Source organism: Echinops telfairi, unplaced genomic scaffold, assembly GCF_000313985.2.
Source record: "Echinops telfairi isolate 266 unplaced genomic scaffold, ASM31398v2 ScPeMD7_5167;HRSCAF=5991, whole genome shotgun sequence".
NCBI lineage: Eukaryota > Metazoa > Chordata > Mammalia > Afrosoricida > Tenrecidae > Echinops > Echinops telfairi.
The window spans coordinates 3,461,144-3,474,973 of record NW_022109066.1 but is presented as its reverse complement, the minus strand read 5'-3'; positions in this window follow the sequence as shown (position 1 = coordinate 3,474,973).

Genomic DNA, 13,830 nt, shown 5'->3' with positions numbered 1-13,830 from the left:
GGGAGGAAAAATTTAGGAACTAGAGAAAGTTGTATTTTTCATCGTTGTTACATCGCCCCCTGACACCACTGTCATGTTCTCTTTTTTTCCACTAGAGGAATTCAAAGGTCCTTCCCACAGGAATATTAAATGGGAACTACTTCTCCCTTGACTTGAAACCTTTTAGAGTATAGAACAGGAGTTGGGAATGTTAGGGCTACAGTTTTTACTTTTAAGGTAGAAGTTGGAACTCGGCTGGAGATGCTGAGACAGAAATCTCCGAGACTTAGATCACCATCCTCTCTATCTCCCAGTGCTGTGAATTTCCAACTTCTTGCTCCTTTATAGCATGATCCATTTTTCCCTTCTATAAGAAGTCAGAAATAAACCTGGGAGAGAAGTTAGGGGTTCAGTGTTTAATACATGAAGTTTCTATTGCAGGCAGATTAATTGTAAATGGTGTCTGGGAAGAAGACGGAAACAAAGAAAAATCAGAAGAACTTGGGTGCTAATCAAATAGAGATGCTTACAGCCAGAGACTGCCCAGGGCAGCATGAAGGAGAGCTAACACACAGCAGCTGGAACGGGGAAACATTTCCTTTCCAGTCATCCCAACTTCATCAGATTCACAAAATCTTCGCCTGGCCATCTTACTGCAGCACGTCCTGCTTGTGACCATCTCTCCGCTCCTTTTTTATCCTGGGCCCTAAATGCTTGACAGTGGAGACTAACCGATTCATTGCTACAGTAAACCATGCGTTCTCATAGAATCCCAAACCCACTTGGGATTCGATGAATACTACTAGCTAAATGCCTTCTCTTCAATAAAGATTTCATTAACCTACTAGGTGCCACATTCAGCATTAGGAGCAAGTATTTAATCTGCAGATTAAACCATACTGTGTTTTGAATGAACAATCCACTTTTTAATTAGCAGACATTTGTAGAATGCCTGAGGAGAAGTAAAGTGGCTAATTGAGAGGAATCAAAGGTGGTCCCTATATGAAAGATAAGCTCTGTTCCTTTTTCTCCACCAAAATCATAACCTCCCACTGAAAACGAAGCCTACCAGTGCCCAGAAACGTTGCCGTGGATGAGTCAGTTCACTGGGTGCTCAGTAGTGAGACGGACGCATCTGGCTGCGTGGTCCCTAACATTGCTGTGCTTATGAAGAGACTCTCAGAAACACTGGTTGGCTTGAACCATGAAATGCACGCTATACCTTCAACTGGAGCGTAATTGCCCCTCTCGGAGGGACAGTAGTGGCTGGGAGTTTAGGAATTTCACACAAATGGAATCATAGTGTGTAGTTTTTAGCTAAATGTAGTTTGAGATTCATTCGTGCTGTTACACCTATGTATAGTTTGTTCCTTCTCACCATTGATTCATTCTAGAAGTCACACTTGTTTAGCCATGCATATTTTGGGTATTTGGTTATTTCCTTTGGGTATTATACATAAATCTACCACAAATATTTGTGTGCAGATCTTTGGATCGATGTTTTAATTTCTCTTTGATAAATGCCTATCAGTAGAATTGCTGAATGATACATACACATTTAATATTAAACGGATTTTTCCAAAGTGGGGGTACCAATCTACATTCCTACTAGCAATGACGAGTGAGCCAGTTGCTCCATAGCCTCACCAACCTTTAGTGTAGTCAGTCTTTTAGCCATTTTAATGGTGTGAAATCTCATTATGGCTTAATTTCATGTTTCTTGAGGTTAATTATGTTAAAGATTTTTCACATACTTTGTGGCTGTTTTTATGTCTTTTGTAAAGGCATCTATCTGTTCAAGTCTTTTAATGTTAAAAATTGGGTCACTTTTAATTATATGTAGGAACTATGTATTGTGAACTGTGATGGAGAAATCACACTGATTAAGGGTGGGGTGTTACAACTGACAACTGTAATTGCTGTCGAGAAGTTATGTGCCTAGGAAAAGTTGTAAGACAGATGACAGCAACAGTTACCTCCTGAGCCTGCGTCTGTACAACCAAGCACCTCATGGATTTTGGTTCATTGATTTGGATCTTTAGGGTCATGGTTAGGGGACATCCCAGCTAATTGGCCTCGTAATGTATTTAGTGTTTCTGTTCTGCCTCCTAATTCATTTCATAGTGTCTGTGGTCTTAAAGCTTGTCAGGGGCTATTCAAGGCCCCGCAGTTGATCACTTGGAACGACAATGGAAAAAAGGGATAAGGGGGATCTGGACTGTGTGGCACATTGCTTCCGTGAACAATTGCCTCCTTTGCCGTGAAACTAGACGAATATGCAGAACAGAATTTTAAATTTTCATGGACTCCAGACTTTCTGGAGCCATGGAGTGTGGATGGACTTCTGAAACTTTGCTCTGAGATAGTCTTTAAACCTCAAACCAAAAATACCCCCAAACTAGTAGCGTAGCTTAACTAGTGAAAATGTCTGCCTTGAGCAGTAAGCTCATTTAAGAACTATCCTGTGAGATCAAATTGACCACAGCAACCGGGAAGATTTGACAGGGATTTTAGGGGGCAGTGAGCTTATGTTAATGGAGGAACAACTCAGAAAAGGGGGCTGGTGAAGATGGTTACATGACTCAAAGATTGTTACTAGTGTCTCACTACATTGTACATGTAGAAACCGTTGAAGGTATATGCTTTGCTGTGTATATTCTCAACTGTAAAAAAAATAAAGATAACTAAAAAAAGTCCTTTCTTGTGAATGAGTGTAAACTTTATTGTATGTATTCTCAGCAGCCACAAAATAAGAATAAGTCTTTTGTTCTATAAATATTTATCTCCTGTGTATAGCTTGCCTTTTAATTTTCTTAATGATGTCTTTTGATTAACAAAACTTTAAACGTGCATATATTTATAGGTTTAGTATAAAGGTAGCAGATGGACATTGGGCCTCCACTCAAGTACTCCCTCAATGCCACAACACTTTGTTCTTTTAAATTGACATTCCATGATGCTCACCTTCCCTACACAATCGCTGAAGACAAAGTGGATGCATAAGCAAATGTGGTGAAGAAAGCTGATGGTGCCCAGCTATCAAAAGATACAGCATCTGGGGTCTTAAAGGCTTGAAGGTAAACGAGCGGCCATCTAGCTCAGAAGCAACAAAGCCCACAAGGAAGAAGCACACCAGCCTGTGTGGTCATGAGGTGCTGATGGGTTCAGGGGATGAGGCATCAAAGAACAAACAAAAAACAAAAAAATCTAAGACCCATCTGTAGGCAACTGGACATCCCCTTATGGAAGGGTTGGCGGGGAGGAGACGAGCCAGTCAAGGTGCAATGTAGCAACCATGAAACATACAACTTTCCTCTAGTTCTTAAATGCTTCCTTCCCTCCTCTTCCCCACTCACCCCTCCACTATCATGATCCCACTTCTGCCTTACAAATCTGGCTAGACCAGAGGATATATGCATACAGATAGGAACCAGGAATACAGGACAGATGATCCCTTCAGGACCAGTGGTGATACTGGGAGTGTGGCTGGAAGGAGGTGTAGAAAGGGGGAACTGATTACAAGGATCTACATATAACCTCCTCCGTGGGGGATGGACAGCAGAAAAGAGGGTGAAGGGAGACATCAGACAGTGTAAGATATGACAAAATAATTTATAAAGCATCAAGCGTTCACGAGGGAGGGGAAAAAACTGATACCAGGAACTCAGGTAGAAAGCAAATGTTTTGGGAATGATGAGGGCAACAAATGTGCTTGACATACAATGGATGTATGTGTGGATTGTGATGGGTTGTATGAGCCCCAATAAAATGATTTTAAACAAAACAAGAATTTTGACAAAGATCAATTTATCAAATGTTTTCTTTCATAATGCATTTTATACTGTAAGAAATCTTTGTCTACTGCAGGGCAAATCTTAGGGAATTTATTTGTGAAAAAATGCATTAATTTCTGCCCTCATGTTGTTTTAGTAAACAGTGGACTGCTACCGGCGAGCAGGTGGGCAGTTCAAAGCCACGAGCGATTCTGTGTGAGGATATGAGACTGTCTGCTCCCTTCCAGGTGTGCAGCCTGGAGAGCCTGCCCCATGGGGCTGCCATGCGTCAGAGTGGACTCCATGGCCGTGGGCAGCAGGATAAGGCTTTTCATACTTTTGACCTTTTCCTTTGTTGGTTTTGATACTGTTTTTCAAGAGACTTTCTTATGTAATACATTTGTTGCCATACCCTATTCTATCAAAGCTGAAGGGATATTACTGATGTTGATCATTTGTGTGGGGTTTGGGGGCGGCGGTTCTGGTTTTTCATTTTCTTGGTTAGTCTACCTGATGGATTATTTAAAGTATTTCATATTTTTACTGAGATTTCTTCTTTGATCAGTAGGGCTATGAGCTTGTCCGTTGAAAATCAAATAAAGTAAAATGCACACTTTTCATTTCTCTGCCGGTCTGACTCTGGTTGTCCATGCAGTACTTCTTTCTCTGAACCTAGCCACTTGAAGCTAGGTCAGACAAATAGACATCAGCTGCAGGTTTGGGAAGCCCACATGGAAAGCTCACTTTGGACCTGGTAAAAAACGTGGGCTTTCCCACTGCTGGATGCCAAGTGCAAGCTCTCAGAGGTCCCCTCGTGCCTGTCTTCAGACGATGGTTGTAAATTCAGGCCTATTTTCCTATTTCTTCAGATTGCACCTGCAAGCTGAGACGCCCCTCTGGGCTCCCTCACTTCCCACCTGATGGCTTCCACTGCTCCTCTGGGTTCGTTAACTTCCGGGAAGAACTCGGGGAAAGTGTGGTACTTAAAATTACACTTTTATGGCCCCAAACTTCAAAGATAGAGGGTGGTGTCTAGGATGCTGCCCTCGTGAAGCTGCCATGCCCCCCTTCAAGTAACCCAAGGAGCTTGTGTCTAGAACCGTTAGTGGCTTCCTTAGAGAACCATGGTGGAGATCCCATTGCAGAGGTATGACTGCCCGATCCCCTCCTCCCTGGGGGCCATGGGTACCAGACAAGGTGGTCCGGGAGGCTCAGCCAGTCCCCGGCCACTAGCACACTAGTCACTCAAACGTGGCTTAGACAACAAGAAGTCAACTAGGAAATTTGAAGTTTAATTATTGCTCAGGAAATTCAAACAAACACCACATTATTTGGGATGAAGTTAAATTCCTTAGCTTGTAGGGTGTCAATTTAAGGCAGAACCATTTCCCAGAATGTCCCTGCCCCATCCTGTTAGCATGGCCCCATGAGTCATTTCTCAGACTTGGGGGTGGAAGGGGAGTAGCAGCCATCTTCCATGCTCCGAAGGATGGAGCCAGCCACAAAACAGTCCTGCAATTGAGAAGGTTGTCGGTCTGCTAGCTCACCTGGTTGCCTGGAGGCAGCAGCTGGATTTACATCTGCAGCTCCTGGTCCTCCTCCAGCTTCTCCCAATCCTGGGCCAGGTGCTTGTTGAGCTCTGTGAGGAAGGGCGCTTCTTATGCAGGAACCCCCATCAACACGGCTTAGAGATGGTTTAAGGACAGCCGCCTTGAGTACCAGCTCAGCCTCACAACTTCTGGTTTTTTTCTGTGGTGCCTCCCTCACGTTCATCTCTCCTTCCTGACTCCTTCCTCACTTAGTCCCCACACCAGACACAGGACTGTGAGCCACGTGCACTGCGCAGAACAGCATCAGGCACTGAAAGGCGTTCCAGATGGTCAGAATCTTAAGAATGGATCCTCAACTTTGGGACCCGTGTTACCCAGAATTGGTTCTCTGATCTGATTAGATTTAAAGGCATTCATGACTGGGTTTCTAACAACAAAGGTGGTCATCAGAAGTCTATGGTATGCAGTAGCAAAACAGTTACTTATATCTGTGGACACCTAGGATTAAGTGTCTGTCAAGGGCAAGACTTTGGGTAACCAAGTGTTTGCTCTACAGAGCACATTAGTGGAAATGAGTTTGAGGGGATTAGCTGGTTACTTCTCAGTATGGGGAGAACGTTCTTCTGAACTTCCCTCACAGAAGAGACATCTGGAACAGACAATACAGTGGAGAGAGGGAAGCTGAGAGTTGTCATAAAGCCTACCGGTGGTCAGAAACTGGCTCCAAACTTGTGAGGGGTTTTCCCAACGAATTGAGGATAACGCAATTGATGGAGTAAATGGCTGCCGCTGTTGGAAAACTGTTCTGTGTCATACTTTGTGCTCATCGAAGATTTCCCACAAACCTAAGGGGCAAGCACCCTCACACACACACTTTACAGATGACTAAATAATGAAGAGGATGGAGACTGGGATATTAAGATAATTTGCCCAAAGTCGCAAAGCTAGGATCTAGCAAAACCAGGATTTGAACTCAAGATTTAAACCTAAGTCTTTAATCTCACAGCCCTTTAATTAGGTTAAACATGGACTGAAATAATATTTGCAAAGATGAGGTTAGCGCCCATTGTTAGTATTGATTCTTAATTTAATAGCCGCGCTGTAAAAATGATAGGGTGGGACACTGACCTCTTGTGATTTCACAAGGGGAGAGGAGAATCAAGCTCAGCAGTCCCAGGCTAATCCCTATGAAGCAGAGATGAGACAGACGCCTCACTGCTACCTTTTTACCAAGTCTGCTGGCCGCCATCCTTCCCCCAGCACCTTTCATCTTGCTGGGCACCAAAAGTGAGTGCTCAAAGTGGTATGGACAGCTTTCCTCTCTTCCTCGCCTTTTCTTCCTCCTTCTCTGGAATTCAGTCTGAAAGGGAAGGAGCCCCGATGAGAATTGGGTGATTGGGTAGCTCACTAACTGTAAGGTTCGTGGCTCAAAGTCCTCAGCCTCCCCTTGAGAGTAAGATGAGGCTGTCTGTTCCTGTAAAGATTTACAGCCTGTGACATCTTATGTAGGATTGCCATGCGTCCAAATCGACTTGATGGCAGTGTGGGTTAAAGCCTTTGGGTGGGGTCAAGCAAGAGAGGTGCCCTTGTCAATGGCAGTTTGTCACAGCCACAGGAAGCCCTCAGTTTGAGGGCTTGATGCTTCATAGGAACCATGGCAGTGTAGTGGTTATGTGCTGGGCTGCAATCCGCATGGTCAGAAGTTTAAAACCACCAGCAGCTCTGTGGGAGAAAGACTGGGCTTTCTACTCCTGGCAACAGTTACCGTCTCAGAGACCCACCGGAGGGGGCTGCTGTGAGCCAGCACGGGCTCGGTGGCAACCAGGTGGTTCTGGCTTATGCTTCATGCACTTGAGGCTTTAGGGCACAGCGTCTGCATTGCTTTTCAAGACAAAGGTTTCAAATATGCATTTAATGTACTTTAAAGCAGCAATAAAGGAAGACCATGGGGTACTCTTTAGGATAAGGTAACGCAGAAAGCACTCTCTGAGATGAAGGCCTGTCCAGGGTGGTGACCATGTGGGCATCGGAGAAGAGCACCCAGAGGCAGGTGCAAAGGCCCCGGGGCCTTTGGTGCGTTGAGAAAGAACAAGGACACTGCTGCGATGGGCCTGGCAGGATGTGGGAATGGGTTTACACGGCCGAAGGAGAGGTGTGTCCAGGTGGCCTGGGACAGAGGGATTTTAAGGACAGAAGCTGTGGGTGAAAGGGTACATCAGTGCCGCGCGGGGCGGATCTCGGCTGCACGGAATGTCTGTGGAATTCACGGGGCGGGAGGCACTGTCACCGTGGGCAGCTTACTTACCCCTCCGAGTATTTATCTGTTTCCCACTTGTCAGAGAAGAAGAAACCCAAGTTAACTGCCCTGGAGTCAATTCAGGTAGAACTGCCCCTCTGCCTTTCTGAGAAGGTAGCTCTACAAGAATAGACAGCCGCCTCTTTTCCCCCTGGAGCAGCTGGGGGTTGCAAACTGCTGACCTGGCAGTTCACGGTCCAATGTGTAACCACTCCCCCCCCCATCCCCCGCAGGGCTCCCCTTGTCAAAGGACCAGCCAGCATTTTTCTGTCTCTTTCCTTTCTCCTGGAATGGTCTCAGACTAACCAGACACTAAGTGAATGAATACTGATCATTGTGGAACACATAGGTATTAAAGTTACAGACACTTTGAAGTGGCAGACTGATAGTAAAAATAATGCCTTGGGAATCATCTTTCTCTTGATGAACTGAGATTTGACTGCACATTTTCCAGCGGGCGTCGTGTCCTCGCCAGTGTGGGTTTGGGTTGCTTTTCCTGATTGAGGCTGGGCAGTTTCCAGGATGAGCCGGTAGGTGGAGCACATGGGCCTTTCCCCATCGAGTAGCCGTCAGATCTGGAGCAGCCGCCCTGCAGGTCTAGACAGAGGACGTGCGTGGAATCACAACGTCGTCTTCACATTGGAGGGATTCGAAAGGTCATGTGTGCCCTCCTTGTCTGCAGATAACGCTGCTCTTCACAGCCTGGTGGTGGTGTGTCCTCCCGCTAAATTCCCTCCCATCAGCTCCCAGCTCCACGGTGCCAGTCCTGGCCGTTAATTTTAGGCTCAAGAGCAGCCACAGAGCACACGCCGCAATAAGCCGCGAATGAAACCCCACATACGCACGCACGCACACACACTGCTCCCCACGGCATGAACAATCACTCCGCACTGCGGGACATGGAAGTCGTTCTCTACATCCTCTGAGTTGAATAAATGTCACTTGGACTGTGTGTGTTAGGCTGGGGTTTCTGAGTATGTGGGACCCTGGTTTAGAATGGAAAACACAGGCAAGCCTCTGCAAAAGAACCGAAATATCTATAAATCAAGATTTCAACATAAAACAGCCCCCCACGCCTCCCGGGAAGACCCCATTTCTCTTATTTGTGTCTCACTAGAAGGAGGGATTTGTCTAGAGTGTATGAAACCCATGTCCTGAAACGTTTTTTAGGAAGCTAATGTCTACTTACCTAATCTCGTTTTTCCATGCAAAATCAGTTTCTTCTTTTTGAAAAAACCTAAGCCTGTGTGCCAATAAAACTGCATTTATGAAAAAAAAGTGCATTTATGGATGTAGAAAATGTTGTTTCTTTTATGTTTAAAAGAAAATGTCTTCATAATCAGCTAATAATTATAATACTGTTGGATCTTTTGTGCTTATGTTATATATAAAAGCAAGTGCACTCCCACGTGGACGAAGCACACCAGCCTGTGTGATCCTGAGACATCGATGGGATCAAGTATCAGGTATCAAAAGATCCAAATCAAGCAATTATATTGATGTGAACAAGGAGGGTTGGAGTGGAGACAATTGGACATCCCCCCACAGAAGGGTTACAAGGAAGGGACAATTCAACCAAGATGCAATATAACACTGGCGAAACACACATCACTCCTCTATTTCCTGAATGCTTCCTCCCTCCCACCCCACCCCCGCCACCCCCCACCCCACTACCATGACCCTTACAAATCTAGCTAGACCAGAGACCACACATTGGTACAGGTAAGAGCTCTCCACACATGGAATTCAGGACAGATAAGCCTCTCGAACAATAGTGGGAGTAGCGATATCAGGAGGGTAAAGGGGTGGTTGGGGAGGGGGGAAGGGGAGAAAGGGGAAACCAATCACAAGGTTGGATATATAGCTCCCCACCCCCCTAGAAGGGGATGAATAACAGAAATGTGAGTGAAGGGAGACAATGGACAGTGTGAGACACAAAACAATAATAACAATATATAATTAATCAAAGATCCATGAGAGTTGGAGGGGGGAAAAAGAGTTTATACCAAGGGCTCAAGTAGAAAGAAAATGATTGGGAAATGATGATGGCAACATATGTACAAATATGCTTGATACAACTGATGTATGGGATGTTATGAGTTATAAGAGCCCCCAATAAAATTATTTTTCTTAAAAAGTTGCTGATGGTGCCCAGCTATCAAAAGATATAGTGTCTAGGGTCTTAAAGGCTTGAAGGTAAACAAGTGGCCATCTAGCTCAGAAGCAACAAAGCCCACATGGAAGAAGCACACCAGCCTGTGTGACCTCGAAGAGATCAGGGATTAGGGATCAAAGACCCAGAGCGAAAAATCATGTGAATGAGGGAAGGAGTGCGGAGTGGAAGCCCAAAGCCAATCTGTAGGTAATTGGACATTCCCTTACAGAAGGGCCGTGGGGAGAAGACCGGCCAGTCAGGGTGCAGTATAGCATGGATGAAACATATACCCTGCCTCTGATTCTTTAATACTTCCTCCCCACTATACACACTATCATGACCCTAATTCTACCTTACAAATCTGGCTAGACCAGAGCATGTACATGGGTACAGATAAGAGCTGGAAACACAGGGAATACAGGAAAGATAAACTCCTCAGGACCAATATGGAGAGTAGCCAAACAAGGAGGGGAAGGGGTAGGTTGGGGGGAAAAGGAGGATCTGATCACAATGACCTACCTATAACCCCTTCACAGTGGGATGGACAAAAGATAAGAGGGTAAAGGGAGACATCTGTCAGTGCAAGACATGGGACAATAATAATAATTTATAAATTATCAAGGGTTCATGAGAGAGGGAGGGGGGGAGGGGAAAAATGAGTTCATACCAAAGGCTCAAGTAGAAAGAAAATGCTTTGAAAATGATGAGGGAAACATATGTACAAATGTGCTTGACACAATGGATGGATGGATGGATTGTGATAAGAGTTGTATGAGCCCCAATAAAATGATACATATATAATAAAAAGCTGCAGGGTATATGTGTAAAATATCCAAACTCCTTGCCATGGAGTCTAATCTAACTCATAGCCACCCTATCAGATCGGGTAGAACTGCCCCTGTGGGTTTCCAAGACTGTAAGTCTTTACAGGAGTAGAAAGCCAGTCTGTCTCCCTTGGAGCGGCTAGTGGTTTCAAACTGCTGAGTCCAATGAGTAACCACTAGGCCACCAGGGCCAGAAACTATCAACGCAGCAGAGAGGAAACAGAGTTACTCTTTCCCGGAAAGACCACCCCTGTTTCCGAGGGCTCTTGTAGCACATAAGAGTACCTTGATTCTCATAAGCTGCTTCCGGCCACTCTCACTCACTGCCTTCTAGTTGGTCCGACTCCTAGTGACCCCTAGTAGGTGTCAGCGACTGTCACTGTTTACGGGACTAGAAAGGCCAGTCTTTCTCCAGAAGAGCTGCTGGTGGTTTCAAACTGTCAACCATGCGATCACAGCCCAACACATAACCACAAAGCCACAGAGCTCCTTCTTACCATACTAGGGAATGTAATTTTGTAGACATCTTCCTTATCTTTAGGCCTCACCTTTCTTGCCTCTACTTTAGGCCAAGACGTAAAGGCAGTACAGCGTTCCAAGGAAAGATAACCACCTGTGTGGCTCTCGTCTTTCTTTGTTTCCTCGGGCATCCTGTCCCGATTCTGGGCAGTGCAGGCTCAAAAAACACTATTTGTTCATTTATTACTAACCTATAATAAAGATTACCTATATGAGCTTTGGCATTGGCTGGTTGAACTCTTTGGATCCTGGCTCTTGCCACTTGCTGGGTTGAAGACATGGGGAAGCCGACTGGATTTCTATGGGTGGAATTTTCTTCGTTAGTAAAATGAGAATCATCGTGCCTGGTATTACTGCAGCATTACCACAGTGCCCAGCAGGCAGGGGACTCGCAAACCAGTTGCTCATAGAATCGAGATTTGTGCTTTACCTTTCACAGTTGTGCAAAAGAGGAACATAATTTATCTGTCACCATGTTGGGTACAATACTGCCTTTTCAGATATTAAGGGCCAGAGACAAAGGGCATTTCCATTTCTCTTGCAACTGGTAAGAAGAAAAAAACCTGGTCCCAGCACATCAGCGGAGATGAGCTTAACACTGAACTGTATTTAGTTGAGGGATGTGTTTTGACAATCTTATCCTAGGTCTTGAATAACCTAAGGTCAAATGCCATCTGTGTCTGTCCGGGTTGATTAGAGAAACAAATCCAGGACACGCATATTTCTGTAAGAAAGAGCTTTATATCAAAGAGTAATTGTATATTGAGAAAACCTCCCAGCCCAGTCCAGATCAAGTCAGTAAGTCCAATATTAGTCTCTAAGTCTGATACTAGTCCATAAATCACTCTTCACACTCATGCAGGAAGATCACAGGCCGGCGGGTGCGAAGGCTTGTGGATCCAAAGATGGTGGATGCGTCTCCAGGGCTCTGGCTGCCATCAGCGTGGCTCCGTGTGGCTTATCAACAGGAAGTTGTGGCAGAAAAGTTGTGACAAGAAAAGAACAAAGGAGAAACTTCCCTGTGTGGGAAAGTCGGGGTAGGAGTGCTCAGGGAGGAGAGAGCTGGCCGTGGCTCTAGGAACTGAAAGAATGGGAGCGGCCAGGGTGGCTGGGGTTGGGGAAGGGTGAGGAAGAATGGCATCTTCTCAGAAATGTGATCCATTTCCTCCTTTGCTTTCCTGGGCATTTCAGAATGCCCTCCCTGTACACTCACCGACATATTTAACCATTTGAAAATGTGTCCATTATTAAAGCAGCTTGGGAACGTCAACTGAGAAGGCAAGACTTTACAGAAAGACACGTCAGAGGAGTCCCTGGTGGCATTGGGCTGCTGATGACAAAAGTTAGCCCTTCAAAACCACCAGGTGCTCTGTGGGAAAGACACAAGGCTTGCTATTCCTGTAAGAGGGCAGTCCCACCCTGCCCTGTGGGGTCACTCTGAGTTGGAATCCACTCAATGGCCAGGAGTTGGGTTTTGGTTTTGTTTTTTAAGCCAAATTTGGGAACTGGAATTGCATTGTTATTTCTAAATAGTCCATCACCACCTTTGAGTATCACAACCATCTTCCCTCTGGCCTCCTGGCACCTGGGATTATCTGGAGAGCGGTGGCTAGTCACACCTTGAATGTGGAGCAAGCTTTCTCTTTTTGATGAATTGCAATATGGTTGTAGTGTCTGGCTTAATTTTTTTTAACTTAAAAAAATAGCTGTAAACATCTTATTTAAAGCATTATTCTATAGGCCAATTTATTATTGTTTTATTAATTATTATGATTGGAGCACTTTGACAACACTGCTAACTCCATCTACGGACACAAGTCAAGCTTCCTATTTGGCCAGGCCAGTTTGACCTGCTTTTCTATCTGCACAGATTAAGTGTACACCACCCTCTGTGTGATTGTGACAGAAGTCACACGTGGGTGGCTTTAGAAAACATTAATGTATCTCCTCACTGCTGCGGAGACTAGCAGTTCCCCTTCAGGACACTAGCTCTAGGCCCCAGGAGCCCTGGAACACTGAGCTGCTAAGCACAAGGTCAGCAGTGTGAACCCACCAGTCACTCCCTGAGAGAACGATGAGGCTGTCTAGGCTTATAAAGATTTAAAGTCTCAGACACCCAAAGGAGAAGTTCTACCTGTCCTATAGGGTCCAGATGAGCCAACATTGAGAGAGCTGTAGGCCCTAGAGTCTAGGAAGGTGGTGGAGAAGGTGGGGGTGGGGTGGGGGTGTCACAAACTTCTGAGCCAATCCTGTCCCTCACAACAATTTTTAAATTATTTGAGATTAATTCGAGATAATTATTTGAGATTAATTATTCAAGATTAATTCAAGATGCATTCCTTCAAAAAAATGAAATCACCATTATCTGAATAATATTCTTAATTTTTTTTCCATTTTACTTCAGAGCCATATATGTAGGCACCCACAGAGTAGCATATGGCTCTCCAGTGTCAGACCCCTGGGGTATGCTAGATCCCTGGTCTGGGGGAAGCTAGACCCTGGGGTAAGCTAGATCCCTGGTCTGGGGGAAGCTAGACCCTGGGGGAAGCTAGATCCCTGGTCTGGGGGAAGCTAGACCCTGGGGGAAGCTAGACTCCTGCTCTTGGGGGAAGCTCGACCCTGGGGAAGCTAGACTCCTGCTCTTGGGGGAAGCTCAACCCTGGGGAAGCTAGACTCCTGCTCTTGGTGGAAGCTAGACCCTGGGGGAAGCTAGACCCTGGGGGAAGCTAGACCC